At 35.4% G+C, this 22035-nt stretch overlaps 1 pseudogene across 1 annotated transcript; it reads left to right on the forward strand.

Annotated features, from left to right (window-relative positions):
• The first annotated feature begins 100 nt into the window (after positions 1-100).
• Positions 101-20254, forward strand: LOC143541666 (MAP3K epsilon protein kinase 1-like; annotated as a pseudogene). Its single transcript, XR_013136788.1, has 24 exons — positions 101-296; positions 1794-1928; positions 2293-2313; positions 2463-2536; positions 2616-2706; positions 2777-2860; positions 3313-3414; positions 3533-3664; positions 3747-3817; positions 3923-4029; positions 4164-4254; positions 4357-4734; positions 4820-5149; positions 5230-5274; positions 5353-5532; positions 5631-5720; positions 5823-5914; positions 6040-6123; positions 17594-18363; positions 18455-18846; positions 18918-19052; positions 19131-19537; positions 19621-19735; positions 19813-20254. The product of XR_013136788.1 is annotated as an MAP3K epsilon protein kinase 1-like (transcript).
• The last annotated feature ends 1781 nt before the right edge of the window (positions 20255-22035 follow it).

The following is a 22035-nucleotide window of genomic DNA, read 5'->3' on the forward strand; positions in this document are numbered from 1 at the left end:
CTGAGCAACGAACTTCTAACTCTCATTAGCTACCAGAAGTGTGATCCAACGCGCTACATACAAGTTACAACACATAAGTATCTTCTTTACACTTCATCGTCTTTAGCCCTAAATTACATAAACCTAAACTGCCTTGACGCTTTAAACCACTTCAATTCACAATTAATGGCGGAATCATTGTTCTAGGGTTACTGAATAGTGAAAACCCTCAGTTACTCAAATTCAAATAGTGCGATATGTCTCGGCAACCGGCCACCACCGCCTTACACAAGTCCAAGACGTTGGATAATAAATATGTGAGTAATGTCTATTGTTTCGGCCAAATTTTTTACCGTGTTTAGGTCAAAATTGACGCGTGATTTTGACTTTGGATGATTAATTTATACTGTATAGATAGAATTTGATTGAAAACTGTTGGTTTTGTTTGTAATTTGGCAATTTAGGGCTGCAAGTTAGGTAAGCAGATGTAGCTTGAGATCTCATTGCTGAGTTTTGTGGTATTGTAATTTTGTTTTGGAATGTAAAGGAAGTTTAATCTGCTCTAAACCAGGAGTAGTTTAAGTAATCTAGCGCGGGAATATTGAATGTGAAGTGTGAAAAACCGAAAAGGTTAAATGTTAGGAGTTAGAACTCGGTCGGATGTCGTGACTTTTTGTAGCGTTAGGGCTTTGGATTTTTTAAATGCTAGACTGTAAGGTTTTCAATTTCACAATCATAAATGATATACACTCCTGATTCAATAGGTTACTCGCCATCTGTTATGTACAGGACCGTCTCCGAGAATCTCTTAAAATTTTGGGTACTAAAAGGGACTCTGGAATCACATTTTTTATTATGTGATAAATATGTTTACAGTTTTACTAATTGAGTTGCATTTCCAAAGCCCAATACGGACCAAAACTGAAAAGAGATAATAAAAAGTTACTAAAAGAGCACATATAAAACACAAAGAAATTTTTTTTCTATAAAATTAAAAGCAACACCAATGGGAATTGAACCCATGACTTTGGATTCCATAGACCACCACTCTTTCCAGTTTCCATTGCACCAAGGAGTCATTTTGTATACTTATGTTTTTTAAAAATTTATATATAAAATATATATAAACTTTTTTAACATTTATGGGCCTCTATGGGGAATGGGCCTGGGTCCGTCGACCTCCTCGACTCCCCTTTGGGCCGGCTCTGGACTTATGTACTTCCAAAGTTATATAAGTTATGAGAATAATTAGACGAGTGAATCGACTTTATGACGAAAGCTACGCGAAAATACGCTATGGAAGTTTAAGTTGTGAGCAGATCTAATTTGACTTTTTATTTGTAAAGTACAGCGAATCAGTAAGTTTGTTTTGCCTTGGGTAAGTTTAACTGTAAAACCGAGTTTTTACGACCCGTAGGCTGTGAATTTATTTCTTTTTTAAACTGAGTGAGTGATTTTGTATAAATAGAAGTCTAGAAGATATCCTTATTAGGTATCTACTATAATTGCCATTAAATAAACATTTCTACAGTAGATAGGGGATACCTAGGTCAACAAAATACTCTCTTGTGATCGGAAGGCAGCGGTTTGGAGTTATGAAAGCATTTTTTTTATGCGGATACGCGATCCAAGGGAGATATTGTGTAATAACACCAATTCTGTCATTGTGCATTGGGTTTGGTTTTAATTTCATGTTTTGTTCTGATGGAAAGTTTGTCTATTTTTAATTGGTCTATTTTTGGCATGATCTATGAGTTTAATGAGTTTATCTTACATATTGAATCTATATGTGTTATGTTTTTGGAATTTTGAAGATGCTTGGAGATGAGATTGGGAAAGGAGCATATGGTCGAGTATACAAGGGTCTGGACTTGGAAAATGGAGATTTTGTTGCAATAAAACAAGTTTCCTTAGAGAATATTGCACAGGAGGATCTTAACATTATCATGGTATGATTTAACTGTTTTTGTTCTTTTGCCTATGCAAGTGTATTAAAATTGTCTGGTAGCGGGGTCTTTAGGTTTTTGGTAAAGCATAGTAACACTATTTCTCTTACACAGCTATGGTGTCTTTGTTTCCTTGTATATGTTATAGGTTTTTCTATCTAATCTGTTTTAGTACAGTGAATATTAATTGTTTCAAATATGTTATGTGATGCATTTTATTATCCCTCTTGTGTGTCTATTGGTTTATCATAAAAATATTCTATTAGTCAATTAACATGTTGTTGCATAACTACCTTATTTTATAATATATTAACTTTTTTTTTTGCTTTCTGTGTGTACAAATTCTGGATCTATGGTAATTTCTCAGCAAGAGATTGACTTGCTTAAGGTAATTCTCTTGTTTTGACTTTGTAAATTGTTTATATTTTCACAAACAGTAGATGAATATTTGAATCACTTGGATAGTGCTTCTGGTTCATGATAATTTATGACTGTCTAAGTTATCAGATTGATGATACTTCTATGTTTATGATGCAGAATTTAAACCACAAAAATATAGTCAAATATCTTGGATCCTTAAAGACAAAGACACATCTTCATATAATTCTTGAGTTAGTATTGTAGTTTATTTAGGTTTTATATGTTTATCAATGACCTCGTTTGAAAGATGGCTCTTTTTTTCAACCTTAGATATGTGGAGAATGGCTCACTTGCAAATATCATCAAACCGAACAAGTTTGGACCATTTCCTGAATCACTGGTGGTTGTTTATATAGCTCAGGTTTGTTACTTGCCTCCAATATCTCTGTTTGAACTAAAATTTGGTATTTATGATTTTATCATGCTGGCAGGTTTTGGAAGGCTTGGTATATTTACATGAACAAGGGGTTATTCATCGGGATATTAAGGGTGCTAATATTCTGACTACTAAAGAGGTATGTAAATGTTTATAGTGTACAATTAATATGTTTAAATCATTGCTCTGGGTCACTTTAAGTTTAGTTTGGGACTTAATGCACTGTATAATCCTGTAGATATTTAGGGTGGTTTAAAAACACTTCTTTCAGTTTTTGCAGATAAGTTCATAAACTCTTTTTTAGAACTTGTTGAATTTGACCAAAAGTGTGTATTTTACTCTTGAAACTGGTTACATACTGGCGTGGACTCCAAACAGGCAATATTTGCTGGTGTGGACATAATGTTTCATGTTTGAGTATGCTGACCTAGTTATTTAGTTATCATGCAAAAATAGTTGTTTTGGGGCTTATTAATGTGAGAGACAGATATGCTCATATCACCAATCACATTACACTTCATTTCATTGTCTTTGTTTTTCTAGTTCTAAAATTGATCTTACCTTTTTACATCTGTCAACTATCCTTTTCAGGGTCTTGTTAAATTAGCAGATTTTGGGGTAGCCACAAAGTTAACTGAGGCTGATCTTAATACACATTCAGTTGTTGGCACGCCTTACTGGATGGCTCCCGAGGTATTCGCTTCTATATGTGCAACTTTAAATGAGAACTTCATATTTACTAGGTAGTATATGGATATTGAGATCATATAGCAAAGTTTACATTCAGGTCTTTATTTAATTTTATTTTCAGGTCATTGAAATGTCAGGAGTTTGTGCTGCATCTGATATATGGAGTGTGGGTTGTACTGTGATTGAGCTACTTACTTGTGTTCCTCCTTACTATGATCTTCAACCCATGCCCGCTCTCTTTAGGATCGTTCAGGTCGATTTAATTACCTGACCCAGTTACAGAACTTTTGTTGATGGTCAAATTACCATAACTGAATTTTTCAATTTTACTTCAGGACGAGCATCCTCCAATACCAGATAACTTGTCACCTGGCCTAACGGATTTTTCCGCCAGTGCTTTAAAAAGGTAAGGTTTAATTATATTTTATTTTAATTTGGCTTTGTGCTTGCATATTAGCATAATTAGCCTGTGATGTGTGTTCCATATAAAATTTAACTTCATGTTTTTCAGGATGCAAGGCTGAGACCTGATGCAAAGACACTACTTTCCCACCCTTGGATACAAAATTCTAGGCGTGTTGTATTGCAGTCTTCGCTCCGGCATAGTGGCACTTTAAGGTAATTATATGATTAACTATTAACCGAAGCAAACAATTACATGACTGCGTGAATCATTTGGTAACCAGGATATGAATCTTATGTATGCATGACTTCTGATCTTTTAATCACACGCTTTTGTATCTATTTTGCAGAAATATAGATGATGATGGTTCAGTGGGTGTCAAAAGTTAAAATGCAGATGACTTAAGCACTGTTGAGAATCTATCTGCAGAGAATGTTAAAGTATCCCCTTGTAATCTGAACTAATAAATACCAAATTTAGAGGCTTTTATTGCTGGCAATATAGGGTTTCTTTTTTACTAATAATTGAAATTTCAATTTCAGGAAAGTAAAACAGAGTTGCTAATAGCTGAGGTTTCTCTTGCTGGTAATTCTTATGAGGGAAATAACTCAACTGTCAAAGAAAAACCAGATGCATCTGAAGCTGATGTGTCAGCAGATCAAGTTGCCACCTTAGCGATTCATGAAAAGCCACCACTAGCATCTTCTGCTAATGCTGAATCAGCTTATCAAACAGATGTCAATGAGTCATCAGAATTGAATCCTACTGAGGTAATGCTAACAAATGGTGAATCTGGATCTCCAAAGTCAAAGTCTAAAACCACAGTAGATGAAAAAGTAAAAGAGACTGGAAGTTCTGTTGCTACTTATAGCAGTGCACATAATTCTGGGCGTAAAGCACATGACAACAGTTCTCAAAAGGTACATTACATTATATTCTTTCATGGAAAAGTCTAAATTCAGGGCCATATGTTCATATGCATTTTTTTTCCAATTTTTGATGTAGAATCTGAAGGCTGGAAGAATAACTGAAGGAATTGAGCTCAGTAAGTTTAGTGATACACCTGGTGATGCTTCATTGGAAGATTTATTTCAACCAATAGATAAAAACCATCTGGACGATCGGTCAGCTGAAGCTTCAACATCTGCATCATCACATGTGACTCAAGGTAACACATTTGCTACCGATAGTGGAAAACCTGATCTGGCTACACAATTAAGAGCTACAATTGCTCAAAAACAAATGGAGAATGAACCAGGCCAGTCTAATGGGGGAGATATACTTCATTTAATGATGGGTGTTGTAAAGGAGGATATAATCGGTATTGATGGTCTGGTAAGTTTTGTGACTTTATGCTGTTGAGTGTTGACTTCTTCACGATCGGTCTTGACTTCTCTAATTTTTTTGCTTATTAGGGCTTTGATGATAAACGACCTGCGGACAATCTTAGCCACCTTCAGGTGCGCACTATCTATTCTGTTATTAATTTATCACTTAGTAGTTGTTGAATTACGCTATATTCTGCACAAAATATGTAGGCTGTTGAATTTGGCAAACTAGTTTCACAATTGAGGCCAGAAGAATCAGAAGATGTGATTATGTCATCCTGTCACAAGTTAACTATGTTTTTCCAACGTCGCCCTGAGCAGAAACATGTCTTTATGACCCAACATGGGTTGCTTCCTCTTTTGGAATTGCTTGAGCTTCCTAGGACACGGGTATGCCAATTAAACAAAGCTTGCTATTTGTATTCTTCTTTAAGTTATAAACTTATAATAGTAGATATTTAGTAATGTATTTTACTGCTATTTTCTAGGTGCAGGTTATATGCTCTGTGCTGCAGGTTTTAAATCAAATTATCAAGGATAACACTGACTTCCAGGAAAATGCTTGTCTTGTTGGCCTTGTAAGTACTGTGTACTGTAGGTTACAGTTGTAGATTATTTATGTATACGTAATTTAATTGTAAGATATGACTTCAATTTATTCCAATTATCAATGTCTCTAGGTCCCTGTTGTGATGGGCTTTGCAGTGCCATATAGAACACGAGAAGTTCGTATGGAAGCTGCTTACTTTTTGCAGCAACTTTGTCAGTCAAGGTATTTAATTATCTCATGTCTTGCTAACTTGAATAAATTGTTCTTTTATCTTTAAAAAACTTCATATTTTGTTGTGCTTTACTATACAATAGTTATGGATTGAGGTGGTGGTTTTTTTGTTACAGCTCATTGACATTGCAAATGTTTATCGCATGCCGTGGAATACCTATTCTTGTGGGATTTCTTGAGGCTGATTATGCAAAATACAGGTATGTGACTTGTATACAAAGTTTCATACTAAAGCATATTGTGTGTGTGTATGGGGGATGATTCATGCGAGAAGTGATATTATAACGAGAAGTGAATCTTAACCATTGATTGTGTTTGATCAATGGTTTACAAAAGAAATGGTAAATTCGTAAATACTGTTAGACAAGATATTATTCCATATTTAAATAATGTCTAATTGTATAGGATCTAGTTTGTATTATTCAAGTCTATATATATCTTGTAATCTTCTTATTATCATTTACAATAACAATTATTATTCCCTCTAATTAACTTTGTATCAGAGCCAGGTTATTCCTAACCCTAATTTCTGCAGCACAAACCTGCCGGCCCTACCTCTATTTTTTTTTCCTGATCACAGATCAGCAGCCTTGCTGCTGTCTTCCTCCCCTGTACCACCCCTCCAATCTTCCTCTTTCTTTCTTTTTCTAAAACCAATTACCTATGGCCACCCTCACTGCTTTTGATCAAAAAGAAAAAGCAGTCCACAACTCCCACAAGTTTGGATTTACCCTCAACTCCGATAACTACAGTTCCTGGTTATTGGTTATTCACCCGTTCTTAGTCACCAATAATCTTTTTGGTTATATTGACGGAACCATACCCTGCCCTCCAACCACCATAATTGTTAATGTTCCTGCTGACCCTCCCAAAGATAATGCACCTGCACCACCACCCGAATCCCAACCCAATCCACAGTACCTAATCTGGCTTTCCAACGATGCACACGTTCGGATGCTCCTTATCTCCACTATCTCTGAGGGCGCTTTACATCATGCCAGAGGCATTCTTACTGCCCGTGACCTTTGGCTTGCCCTAGAGCGGGCCTTTGCACCTCATACTTCCTCCCGAGAATATACCTTAAAAACACAACTTTTAAGGATTGAGATGAAGGCCGATGAAACCCCTACAGCATACCTCCAGCGTGCACAAGAATATGCCTCTGCCCTAGCTAATATTGGCGAACCCTTGAAAGAAAAAGACCTTGTTATGATGGTTATTTCTGGCCTACGTGACGAATACCATGGCGTTAAGACCACGGCCCTTGCTCGTCAATTTGCTTACAACGAACTTCATGCCGTGATTGCTGATCACGACTATATGCTTAAACGTTCTGCCCGTTGTTCCACCTACTCAAGCATTCTTAGCCATGGCTCCATCTTCGGCTAAACCCACCGGAGGCAGCCCTACACCGCCATTAGATGCGGCTGTTCAGGCGGTTCAACAATTGGCCGCCCAACTTGGTGTGCAACTTCAGTTGCCATGTCAGCCCCAAGCCTTCTACACTAATCGATCCGACAACAATCGCTTCAACAATCGGCAGGGTAACAATCGTGGACGTGGTAGCTCTAATCGCTCGGGTGGCCCTAGTGGTGGAAATCGCAGTCAATTCAGTTGGGCATCAAATCAGAACGTAGTTTATGGATCCTGTCATAGGTGTGGCATAGGGCATCTCCCCACTCACTGTCCTAATCGGGACCCAGGTACTGTTCGCTCAAGACAGCAGCCATCGGCTAATTTTGCAGATTCCAGGTCATATGCTTCTTCTTCTTGGCTCCCGGACACGGGCTCTAGTCATCATGTTGCCCCAGATCTCTCTAGTTTCGAGCATTCCGATGCATATCATGGCGTTGACAACCTTCATGTTGGCAATGGTAAGGGTCTACCAATTTTACATATTGGCTCATCCAAATTTAATTCCCCAAACCGTACCTTTAATCTTACCAATATCCTACATGTTCCTGAAATTAAACAAAACCTCCTTTCTGTTCAAAATTTTTTGTCGTGATAATTATGTTTATTTTGAATTTCATGATTCTTTCTTTTCTGTGAAGGACAAGTCTACACACACTACCCTCCTCACGGGTCCATGGCTCTACTCACTTCAGCTTCCAAGACAACAAGCTATCTCTAAAACTGCCTTTTCAACTCATCGTGCTTCCTCCAACATTTGGCATCAAAGATTGGGACATCCTCATCCTCAGCTTTTGAAGTCAATGTTGTCTTTTTATCATTTACCTTTGAATAACAATAATTGTTCTGTTTCTTTTTGTGAACCTTGTTCTATTGGAAAATCATCAAAATTACATTTGTTATCTTCTACTTTTAAAAGTACACATATTTTAGATTTGCTTATTTGTGACGTCTGGGGACCCGCCTCGATTCCATCTAGTGAGGGTCACAATTATTTTCTTTTGTGTGTAGATCACTTTTCCAAATTCATGTGGATTTTTCCATTTAAACATAAATCTGATGTCTATAATATTTTTAAACAATTTATGGTTATGGTTGAACGACAATTTCACACCAAACTTAAACAGGTCCAAACTGATGGGGGTGGAGAATTTCGGTCTCTATCCACCTTCTTTCAATCATTAGGCATTCTTCATCGCCTTTCATGTCCACACACCAGCGAACAAAATGGTGTTGTGGAACGTCGACACCGACACGTGGTTGAAACAGGTCTCACTTTACTTGCTCAATCTCATGTGCCACATAGTTTCTGGCATTTTGCCTTTGAAACCGCTGTCTACCTTATTAACCGCATGCCTTCACGCTCCAATTCTTCTCTCTCTCCCTTTTAACATCTTTTTCGTCATCCACCCGATTATTCCTTTTTAAAAGTCTTTGGTTCACAATGTTTTCCCCACCTACGTCCTTACAACAGACACAAAATTGACTTCCGCTCCACTCCATATGTCTTTCTCGGATATAGCTCCCATCATCATGGTTATCGGTGCTTTGACCCCGAAACCGAGCGGACATACATTGCCCGGCATGTTCGTTTCAATGAACTCTATTTTTCATTCAAATCTTCTCAACTTAACAATCTTCACTCCCCTTCACCCTCTCTTACAAAGCCTCTGTCTACTCAGCGTTTTCTCTTTCTTCGATCCAAGCTAAGAGTCGCTTCCCGGCCTTAGCTTGCGGGGGGATGTTAGACAAGGTATTATTCCATATTTAAATAATGTCTAATTGTATAGGGTCTAGTTTGTATTACTCAAGTTTATATATATCTTGTAATCTCCTTATTATCATTTACAATAACAATTATTATTCCCTCTAATTAACTAATACAAACACATGTTTATGACATATTTTTTTTTAATTAAAAAGGGTGCATATGCCTTTTCGATGTAGCCCTCATTAAGCTAGATATTAATGCATTTAGCGGTTTCATTTTTTTTATGCTTAATTAATGGTCATAGAGTCATATATGATTTTACTATTTTATTCTTTCATTAAAATTTTGAAAATAAAATTCTGATACTTTTGGGAATGAGTTAAGTGCCATTTTAGTACCTGTGGTTTGTTCAATTACGCAACTTTAGTACCATTTTTAAATTTCTTGCAAATGGCTACCTCATGTTTCTAAAACTTGCCATTTAAGTACCTTTTTCTAACTCCGTTTGTTTTTGTTCGTTAAGTCAAGGGTAAACTAGTAATTTCAGGTTTTTATCATAAATTAAAAAATTTCGAGAGATGACCGGGACTCGAACCCGAGTCTATAGGGGAACCAAAGTTTGACCTGGGATGCACAAACCACTCCAGCAAGTAATTTAGTTGTATATGAGTTGGTTCTGAATGTTTTTATATAGAAGTTTTAATGAATCCTCATAAACCTTAGAAATGAAATCCCCAAATTGATCGATAATTGTTTTCTGTTAATGTAATTTGAGAGAGGGATTTTGTTCTCTACATAAGGACGTGCATGAAGCACGAATCAATTACCTGATAAGTGGACGAATTGATGTTAGTTGACTAGTTCAAGTTTCCGGTCGGTGGCGAGTTTCAAGATGATCACAGAGTTGATGTTTGAGAGAATTAAGCGTATGAGTGTGTTCGCAATCATCGAATGAGTAAGTATGGGTGTTTGTATTTAAGCTAAATCAACAACAGCTAGCGTGTCTAATATGATTATTATGGTTTTAAAGTCGATTTCAAGTTCATGAATAATAAAGATTATTGGTTTTTAAAACCGAATTAACTCGAGCCAAAGATTAGAAGATAGTTTTTATACGTTATGATTTCGAAATAGAAAATAATTGATGTTTTGAAGCGGTCTTGCTAACCGTTTGGAGTTCGCCGGAAAAGTCAACCAAGCTAGCCGGTGGCGCGAGATGGCTGTGATCGGAAAAACGGGAAGGGAACAGGGTTGGGATTTATTTTTTTGAAAGTTGCACAAAGGTCCTTCTACTTTCAAAGAGTTTAGCTTTTAATTCAATTCTTCAACCTTTTGATTTTTGTAAATAAAAGAAATGAAATTACTAGTTTACCCTCGACTTAACAAACAAAAATAAACGGTGTTAGAAAAAGGTACTAAAATGTCAAGTTTTAGAAACGTGAGGTAGCCAGTTGCAAAAAATTTAAAAACGGTACTAAAGTTGCGTAATTGAACAAACCACAGGTATTAAAATAACACTTAACTCTTTGGGAGTTTATGGTTGTATAAGTTGTTTATTTGGTTTTAGGATTTGTAAATAAAGCACATAAATGTTAGGTTCGGAGTCACACACAAACACGAATACAATAGTAAAACCGAAAGAATAAACGAAAGAGACACAAGGATTTAAGTGGTTCGGTCACGGTGTATGACCTACGTCCACTGTCGATAACTAGGGTTTTCTTATTATTGAGTGATACCAACTTACAAGTACAGGAGAGAATATATAGACTAGACAATTAGGGTTTAACCCTTTAACTAAACTGGGCCTGATTAGAGCTTTTGGGCTTGGCCAAAACTCAAACAGCTTAATCTCCTAATTCTGTCTATTCGTCTAAACCGGACCCGACCCATGATGGATCGGAGACCACAACATAACAATAAATTCTACAACATTATGTTGTATATTATGGTTTTCTTCATATACTACCTACCTACACATCTAAATTAGAAACATACAAGTCTGTGTAGGCGATTTTGTGAAAGTGTAGTTACATGTTGAATTCAAATTCATATGTGTTGACGAAATAAGGTGGCAAACGTATTTCCATAATCTCTATAACATTATGTTGGCAAACGTATGTGTTGGCGTGTCTTGGTCGACGAGAAGGACATTAAGTTAAGGTGGCAAACGCATTTCCACAATCTCTTTAACATCGAGTGGGATTATCAAGAAGAAAGCGACAACCTCATTACTCTAAGGCGGCAACGGAATAGCTGCTATTGTTGGCGCATTACACATGAAGTGATGAAGATGGCACTTAGGAGGATGGGAAAGGCTAAGGCAGTTGGTTTAGATAACATGTTGATTGAGGTGTGGATATGTTTGGGATAACAAGGAGTCCAATGGTTAGGGGTGTGCAAAAAACCGAAAAAACCAAAAAAACCGAACCAAAAAAACCAAACCGTACTAGATTCCGGTGGTTTGGTTTTGAACTTTACCAAAAACCGAAATATTGGTTGTGGTTCGGTTTTGTATTTTGTTAAAAACCGAGAAAAACGAATCGAACCGAATAACTAAAAATTGAAATAACCATAATATCTTAATCGTAAGTCCGTAACCATTAAAGCAAAATCTACCGATGACTATTTGTTTAGTTTTAACATATGGTTAATAACAAATATATTTGGTTTCTAGATATGGTTAATAACTAATAGTACTAGATTTTGATTTTGATTTTGATTTTTGATTTCAAATGTATCTTTTATTAGCTTTTTAATATTTGAAGTCCAAGCATTCAATATTCTATTAATAATTAGGTTTTTTTTTTAAATATCATGCCCAATTTCAATATCTTGGGTTTTTGGCCCAAAAAGTTGTGGATCGATTAGCAATACCAAAAAAACCGCATCCAAAGCTGAACCGAACCCAAAAACCAAAAACTGAAAAAACCGAAACCGAATGGTTTAAAAAAATCATAAAATCGAAAGTTTGGTTTTTGGTTCGGTTTTAGTCAAAAACCGCACCGAACCGCACCACGCACACCCCTACCAATGGTTAACTACTTTGTTCAACCTTGAAAAATGCCAGATCAGTGGAAGTGGAGGTGTAGGGTCATACCGCTTTACAATATCAAGGGTGACACCCAATCTTGTAACTATAGAGGGATTAAGCTCCTTGGACATACTATGAAGTTATGGGAGAGAATAATTGACACTAGACTTAGGAGAGACACAAGTTACGACAAACCAATTTGGTTTCATGCAAGGGAGGTCAACTACTGAAGCGATACATATTCTGAGGAGACTAAACTGATTGAGAAGTATAGAGAACAAGAGAGACCTGCATATGGTATTCATTGATCTAGAGAAGGCGTATGATAGTGTTCCGCGTTGACTGATTTGGGATAGTCTGGAGGGTCAAGGTATCCCGGGGAAGTATATAGACTTAATTAGGGATATGTATTCCAAGACCACAACGAGTGTTCGTGCACTCGTGGGGGATACTGTTTTTTTCCCTAGGGAGATAGGACTACATCAAGGATGTGCATGGATCCCATTTCTCTTTGCTGTGGTCTGGGATGAGTTGTCAAAATCGATTCAGGAGGCAGTCCCGTGGTGCCTACTTTTTGCAGATGATATTGTGTTAATTGCACAGAGGAAACACAGCCTAAATGTGAGGCTAGAGGAGTGGCGTGCAGCTCTCGAAGGTAAAGGTTTAAGGATTAGTCGATATAAGACAGAGTATCTTTATTAGTGACTTTAGTGATACAGGTGGTGAGGAAGACACTCACATCACCATTGAGGGTCAAATAGTTTCGCAGGCAACCAATTTCAAGTATCTAGGATCTTTCGTACAAAGCAATGGAGAGATAGACAAAGATGTAGCCCACCGTGTTCAAGCAGGTTGGTGTAGATGGAGAGCGGTAACGGGGGTATTGTGCGACAAGAAATTCCCAGTTAAACTAAAACGGAAATTTTAAAGGGTTGCCATTAGATCTGCAATGTTATACGGAACTGATTGTTGGGCAATCAAGAAAACACAGTCATGTAAGTTGGAGGTAGCAAAGATGAGGATTTTGAGATGGATGTGTGGGCACACTAGGTTGGATCGGATTAGAAACGAGGTCTTTAGGGAAAGATTAGGGGTAACTAGTATTTCAAATAAAACTAGGGAAGGTTGGCTGAGGTGGTTTGGGCATGTGAAGAGGAGACAAGAGTCTGCATCGGTGGGTGGTAGAAACCCTTGGTGTAGAGGGAAAGAGGAGTAGAGGTATACCCAAACCGACTTGGAATGAGCGTATTAGGCATGATTTGATGGAATTAAACCTCTTTGAGGACATGGTCCATATAGGAGTTCATGGAGACGCAGAATTAAGGTTATGTACTTTTAGGAGGGTATTTGGTGGTCTTAACTTTGTCTAGGGGTCTAGATCTTAATATAGCGTAGGTTACTGCATGCGTTATTGCTCATCTCGTTTCATGTAATATATGTTACATAGGTTTTACTTTATCCTTTCTATTTTTCTTCGATTAGTTGCAGCTTCATATATATATATATATATATATATATATATATATATATATATATATATATATAGGTAAGGATCCTAAGAGAACCCTTTGCAAATTGAGAACTTTGAGAACCATTTTAGACCACTAAAAACACCTTTAAAAAATATTTAAAAAAATCATAAAACAAAAAATAATAAAAATTTTTAAAAAGTAAAAAAACCAAAATTCTTATATTTCATTCCGGTTTCATTAAAAAAATTAAAAAAAAAACAAAAAAAAAATAAAAAAAACAAAAAAAAAACGTAGTATTATACACATATGTATAATTTTATATAATCTTTAATTATGTAATATACACATATGTACAGTATCATTTATCTTAAATTATACACGTGTACAAAAAAAACATGAAAATGTACATATATGTATATATTATACATGTGTATATAATTTAACTAAACCAAGTTTTTTTTTATGAAACTGGGATGATAAAATAAGAATTTTGTTTTTTTACTTTTTTGATTTTTGTGTTTTTTTTTTATTTTATGATTTTTTTTTATTTTTAGGTTTTTGGTGGTCCAAAATGGTTCTCATAGTTCTCAATTTCAAAAAAGTTCTCTCATGATCCTGATCCTGATCCTGATCCTGATCCTATATATATATATAAGGTGGGATCTAGAGAGAACTCCATTTAAAGAGAGAACTAGTAAATAATTATTTTTAACTATTTTTAAAAAATTATTTTGTGATTTTTTTTCTTTCCTCCATCTAATAAGATGATATTGTTCCTAAAAAAAACGGTTGATGTAATGCGTATGTGCATTAATGTGTATTGTATATATAAAATAATGTTTTATTGCATATAATACAACACAAATACATTATCTAATACACACTATTGAATATATGCAAACACGACACTAATAATCATGTGCAAAACACATTATTGCATATATGTAATACAACACTAATGCACATATGCGCTATATTGATTTTTTTTTAATTTTTTTATATAATATAACACTATTGCAAATATACAATACAAACAACTATATATATGCTATTCAACACTATTTCAAATAACAAAAGCACAATATTGCACATATGCATTATAAAAAAAGTCGATGTATTTGCATATATGCATTGCAATGTTAATTTTTTTTATTTTTTTCATTTTTATATTTTTTTGTGGTGAAGAATAACAACATATAAGAAGGATGAAAGAAAAAAAATTTTAAAAATATTTTTTTTAATTAAATTAAAAATACTTCATTATTAGTTCTCTCCATAAAATGGAGTTCTCTCATGATCCTCTCCCTATATATATATATATATATAGTTTTGTTATTTTTTGTTTTTGTTTTTTTGCATTGTTTAACGTTGAGCCGAGGGTCTCTCTGAAAGCAGCCTTTCTATCCTTAAAGATAGAGGTAAGGTTTGCCTACATCCCACCCTCCCCAGACCCTACTAGTAGCTTTGCTATGGGTATGGTGGTTGTTGATGTGTTGACGAAATAAACGAATGTCTAATAGTGTATTGTGTGTGTGATTTCCGTTTTATTCATGTTTCTTTATGCTTTAACATTATTTTTTAGTTTAAACATTGGGAATAGTTTAAATACCGTGTAGGATTTGTGTCGCTTTATATTTGTTTCCCATGGAAGTTGCCAACACCGAAAAGAACGTTCTACACTATAGTATGTGACTTGTGTAAATTATATTTTGTACTGCGTACTTGCGTAGGTTCATATATGTACTGTGTAGGTGGTGTCACGAATATGCATGTGAAAATTATATAATTGTAGGCTATTAGCATGATACGTTATTTATTATATGCAGTTTAATGTAAAAAAAAGGTTATTTTGTTCTGTGTAGGTGGTTTTCGAATTGTGTATGTGTAAGCTTTATCGCGTGTAGGTTCATGTATGTACTTATTTTATAATATGTAGGATCATTTATGTATTGTGTAGGTTCATATATGTATGTGTAGATGGCATTTCGAATTGTGCATGCGTAAATTTTATCGCCTGTAGGAGACTAGGATCATATATGTACTGTGTAAGTGGTATTTTGAATTGTGTGTGTAAATTTTAGCGTGTGTAGGTTCATATATGTACCAGGTATCTCGTATCTCGAATTGTATACGTGTAAATTTTATCGTGTGTGTGATCATTTATGCACTATGTCGGTGGTTTTATGAATTCGGTAGGTTCATATATGTATCAGGTGTGATAATTTAGAACGACGACTTTCTTGTAATTACGCTACCGCACTCCAAATTTGGAAAACCCCGATGCCAGATGCCATACTCTGGTCAGACAATGTTGTCTTAACCGGGCCCACGCTGGCTTCAAAGTTTTGCTTGGGCGGTTTCCCCTGGGAAACCATACCGCCGACCGCCACTTGATAGTCTATGTGCCACCACAAGAGCAACACTCTCAAGCGTAGCACACGGTGGGACGAACACTCGGGTGGGCTCAGGGTTTTGAACTCAAGGTTTTGAACTGACAACCTTTGCACAAGGCCTTGCTCAAATCCTTTATTGCTTATATCCACCCAAAAGTGACATAAGTGGGATTCGAACTTGAGTCTCCAATGGAGAACCCAAGCCTCCTACCACTAAGCCACAGGTGGGGGATAGTTACTTTTGTTGATAAACTGGTATTATAAATAGATTGATTATTTCATGGTAAGTGGAACGGGTTATATTATAAAAAAAATATAAATAAAAAACGTGTTAACTTATCCCAATTATTTGTTACTTGCGATGTACTAAACTACCACCTTTTATTAATAAAATTCATAAATAAAAGAAAAATTATGATTGGTTGTAGTGACTTCTCGCACTTCTCGCAACAAGAAACACATTTGAAATGAACCTAATCCTATATATATATATATATATTAGTTAACGTACAAATGAAATTAACGTGCTAAACGTGGGAATCAAGTAGGGTAATTATATATACAAGTAGAGTAATTATGTAATTACATCATGTAGTAATTATGTATTACTCCATGATGCAATTATATAATTACCCTATTGTATATATAATTACCCTACTTGATTATCACGTTTAGCACCAGTGTATTAGAAACCGGATTTCGCACAGCATGCCGATATTTTGAGTCCGATATTTTTGACCGGTTTGCTAGAACATCGTACCGGCGGTTTTTGACTAAAATACTGGTTTTTACTGGTAAACCGGTTTTATGTCCGAGATTTTTTTGATATTTGCGGTCTATATTTTTTCTTTTTCAAAATTACTTTTAACCCAACAATTAACATTCAAACGTGTAAACTTTAGGACTATTTTTTTTTTTTAAATTGAGTGCTTTTGCATTATTTTTTTTAATATGGATTAACTTTTGGATTAGTTTTTGTTATGAAATAATTTACTTTTGGGTTATTTTTGCATTATTTTTTTAATATGGATTAACTTATAATTTTTGAATAGTTTACCTGGTAAACTATTCAACCGGTTGAACCTTCTGGTATAACCTGGTTCAACCGGTTGTACCATTTTTTGACCCAATCCGGTACAAGTAAAATACCGGTTTTTAAAACATTGTTTAGCACGTTAATTTCATTTGTATTTGATCCAAACCTATGGTTTTAGTCATTTATGTAAGTGTGCCACTGTGGTGAATCCTTTTATACATGAAGAGACCTTGCATGAGTATGGGGTGTTTGGATTTGTGCTATGAAACTAAATACATGATTACTGTGACTTATAGTCGTAAATTATCAGTTTTAATGTTTATATTAAGCAGATTCTGCTTCTAATTATTTGTGTCAAATAATCAGCTTTATATCACGGGTGGTGAAACTTATTAGTAAAGGGTAAATGACCTACTTACCCGTGTTTAAACCTTTGTACTTTTACATTTGTGAACTGTTTTTTCTTTCTCAATTTTTATTTATTTTTGGTCATTTTATGTATATTTGATTAGATAACTAAAATTTGTCAAACGCTTGATCATCTGATATATTTTTATACAGTATCTTTCTATATCCTGTTTTATAACAACTGATTATCTGTTGAATTTCAGGGACATGGTCCACCTAGCTATTGATGGCATGTGGCAAGTATTTAAGCTTCATAGATCAACCCTAAGGAACGATTTTTGTCGAATAGCTGCAAAAAACGGAATATTACTCAGGCTTACAAATACCCTTTATAGCTTAAATGAGGCAGCAAGGCTAGCTTTAATATCTGGCGTAGGTGGGTTTTCAATGGATGGTTTAGCCACACGGTCTTGCTCTGGCCCACTGGACCCTAATAATCATACTTTCATCCAAAGCGAGAGTTCAACCAACGGTTTGGATTATTCTGACCACCATAAAGTCAAACATTCTGTAACCGATCATCCTTTTACACCTGGCCCACAAGAATCTTCTAGACTTTCATCTTCTCATTCACCTGATTTAAGATTCTTTACACTAGAAACAGATAAACATCAATCAAGCAACACTAGTGTTGAACCTCCATTTACATCTACATCAAAATCACAAGATTTTGATCCTTCACATGATGCTGAACCTAAACAAATACTTTCTAATTTTGGAAGGTTATCTACTGATAGACATAGAAAATCTATGGATGTAGCATCGAACGGGTATTCTTCGACAGGTCAGCAAGAAAATGTTAGACCGCTTTTAAGTTTGTTGGATAAGGAACCACCCTCACGACATTTTTCGGGTCAGCTTGAGTATGTTCGCCATCTTACGGGATTGGAGAAACATGAAACTATACTTCCTCTTTTGCATTCTTCTAATGAGAAGAAAACTAATGGGCTGGATTTCCTGATGGCTGAATTTGCTGATAATTTTTTTTTTTATTTCAAACGTAACCCTGCTGCTGATGGTTCTTTTCTTGTTCTGATTCTTTAATATATTTTTTGGTGGCTGTACAGAGGCTTCTAGTCGTGGAAGAGAGACTGCTAACACTGACGTACTGGCTAGAACGCCACATAAGTTAGCTTATAAGAAAACTGGGGTGGTGGGATCGAATGAGAATGGGGCCTCCACATCAGGAGTTGCATCTCACACAGCATCAGCTGTACTATCTGGTTCTGGAGTTCTTAATGCTAGACCAGGGAGTGCCACATCATCAGGACTCCTGTCCCACATGGTCCCACCATGGAATGCTGACGTGGCTCGCGAGTATCTTGAAAAAGTTGCAGATCTTCTACTTGAGTTTGCTGGCGCTGACTCAACCGTGAAGTCCTACATATGTAGCCAAAGTTTGCTTAACCGACTCTTTCAGATGTTCAACAGAATAGAACCGCCTATCTTGTTAAAGGTGAGTCAAGTTTGTTTGACGTTTTTTTAAGGTTTGACTTTATGTTATCCTGTTTGTAACTTGAATTTCAGTTGCTAAAATGCATCAATCATTTGTCAACGGATCCACACTGCCTGGAACATCTGCAAAGAGCTGATGCCATCAAACATCTTATTCCTAACCTTGACCTCAAAGACGGTCCTCTCATTTCTCAAATTCATCACGAGGTTAGTTGTTAGAATATGATTATCTTATATTGCATACATATAAATATATGATTTCTCGTTAATTTCTTTTTTATGAAGGTCCTCAATGCACTATTCAACCTGTGCAAGATAAACAAAAGGAGACAAGAACAAGCAGCTGAAAATGGAATTATTCCACACTTGATGCGCTTCATAATGTCGGATTCGCCACTAAGACAATACGCATTACCTTTATTATGTGATATGGCCCATGCATCCCGTAATTCAAGGGAGCAATTAAGAGCTCATGATGGGATGGATGTTTACTTGAATTTACTGGAAGACCAACTTTGGTCTGTAACAGCATTAGATTCAATTGCTGTTTGTTTGGCACATGATAATGACAACAAGAAAGTGGAACAAGCTTTACTTAAAAAAGATTCTATTCAAAAACTGGTCAAATTCTTCCAGTGCTGACCCGAACAGTTTTTCTTGCACATTCTAGAACCCTTTTTGAAGATCATCACGTATGATTTCTTAACTGTTTTTTATTGCTTATATGTGTCTTTAATAATTGGAATTTACACAATTTTTTGTTTTTAATTTGCAGGAAATCATCTCGAATAAATACTACATTGGCTGTCAATGGGCTGACGCCATTGCTCATATCAAGACTTGATCACCAGGATGCCATAGCTCGTCTCAATCTGCTCAAACTAATAAAGGTCTGAAACATAATATGTTTATTAAAGCATAGATACAGTAAAATCACTTAATAATGTATATCATAAAATTGTGACAGGCTGTGTATGAACACCACCCGCGTCCAAAGCAACTTATCGTGGAAAACAACTTGCCTCAAAAACTTCAAAATTTAATTGAAGAACGAAGAGATGGTCAAAGTTCTGGAGGTCAAGTTCTGGTGAAACAGATGGCAACTTCACTGCTAAAAGCGCTCCATATCAACACCGTTCTGTGATTCATTCGTTGGCCTTTCTTTTTTTTTTTTCATTGCACATGTAAATATAATTTTTGGTGTGTGTGATGTAATTAATTTTCTTTTTATTAAATGATATAACCTTGTTGAGTGTGTTATTTTGGCTTTTTTGTGTTCCAATAAATTATCTACCATGCATAACAAAGGTGCATACATTTATAGTGCTAAAGAACACTAAAGTTGTATTGCTACTACCATTGGTATAATCAGCTTCCCTTATTCTTCTGCTTCTGTTAAAGTTAAGTGCATGTATCTACATCACTATATACATATACATGTATTGATATACATGCACATGCATGATGTATGTATGTATGTATGTATGTGTGTTGGGGCGGATTTGTCCTTTGTAAAATTTTTAGTGGGCTATATGCTCATTTGGACATTCAAGTGACGTATATTTTCAGATGAAACCTAATAACAATCTAAACGAAAAGAAGATAAAATTTGACTACTTACGATTGATGATGAAACAAAGAAGTATCTTCTCCTTGGTAATTTGTAATTAATCTATCATTGGTTAACCATTAGCAATGATGTTGAGAGATTTTTCTTCATTAAAGTTTTGAGATATATTTTCACAGTCGATTTAGCAAAGAATTTACTTACAACTGTTGTAGTTGATACGTAGATAAAAGTTACTAAACAGTGTTTTGGAATGAAAACTTAATACATTTGTAAAAAATGAAAGCTAAAATGAATGAGCACTTATTTTGCTTATACTTTTTTTGATATGGAACAGTTACTATCTGCTTGTAGATATGTCATATATAAAGTCAAAATATGGTCTGTGTATCTGTAAAGTATAATTATGAACTCATACAAGCCTACCTAAGATGAGTGTGTACTTGTGACAAAATTTGCATAAGATCGATGCTGCAAAAAAATGTATAATTAGCTAGCGAGTAGCGACTGTTTAAACAGTTGTGAATGCCCATCTGCGATAGGGTTTGGTAGTCACCACTCACTAGTGACTTTGAATTATTAGTATGCATTTTTTTCATAATAGGTCACTTATATACATGTTTATAAAAAAGAATAATCATATAAATTATTAGACCATCTCCGATAGGAGATTCTTGAAGGTTCTTGTCACACCCCGACAAAAGACGGCGGAACATGCCGGGGTGCAACGGATTGCCCATGAACACAAGACACTATTAAAGTGACAATATTTAAACAACTCATTAATTTCATTCAATCACAAAAGAAATACATCTTGTTCATACACAACACCAAATATAAGAATTTAATTGCTAATTCTTCTAATAACTTAAACGGTCTCAAAATAAAATAGCATATTCGAACTCCAATCAACCAATAATCAAATCTGTAATAATGCATAAAATAATATTTGTCAACACGTATGTTGGTGAGCAATTTCATAGTTTGAGTACATATAATATGAAGCGAAATCCACAAACGCATATGAGACTATAAATAAAAGCAACAATTACGGTATATAAATCATAAGTAAATGAGGATCCTTTCTAATTGGTAACAACCGACATACTCGGATAATGAGACCCTATTCTACAAGCACAAGGCTAAAGTAGTTATGGGTGCGTATGATCATACTTATTGAGGCTCCACAACAACATAAAAATAAACACTCGTGCACGTAAAGCATATAAAACATATAACACACAATAGAGCAAGTATTATAGCATCATACACCCTAGAGTTTGTGGTTTGACGATAGAGTATTATAAATCATTCTTGTTTTGAATAAGTATGCATGTTACCCCCAAAGTATAAAAATAAAAACGGGGGAAGAAATGTATTCACGTGAAATAAGTAACTTGAAGGATAGTTTGTGATAAAATGGGGGAAGGGTAAGTTCAACGGGCAAGACCTAGATTAAAAAGGGTCTTGAGTTAGTAGATGGTTTTGAAAGCTTAAAATAACTTGACAAGTAACATAAATAATTAAAGTTGGAAGACTAAAATGTAAATACATACGGTATTAAAGTAATGGTTTTAGAAAAGTAAGTTACTCGAAGTCAGGTCTCGGTATTCTATTCATTAG

Source organism: Bidens hawaiensis, unplaced genomic scaffold (genome assembly GCF_021521415.1).
Source record: "Bidens hawaiensis isolate Kalapana, Puna unplaced genomic scaffold, B.hawaiensis_p1.1 tig00012634_1, whole genome shotgun sequence".
Lineage (NCBI taxonomy): Eukaryota > Viridiplantae > Streptophyta > Magnoliopsida > Asterales > Asteraceae > Bidens > Bidens hawaiensis.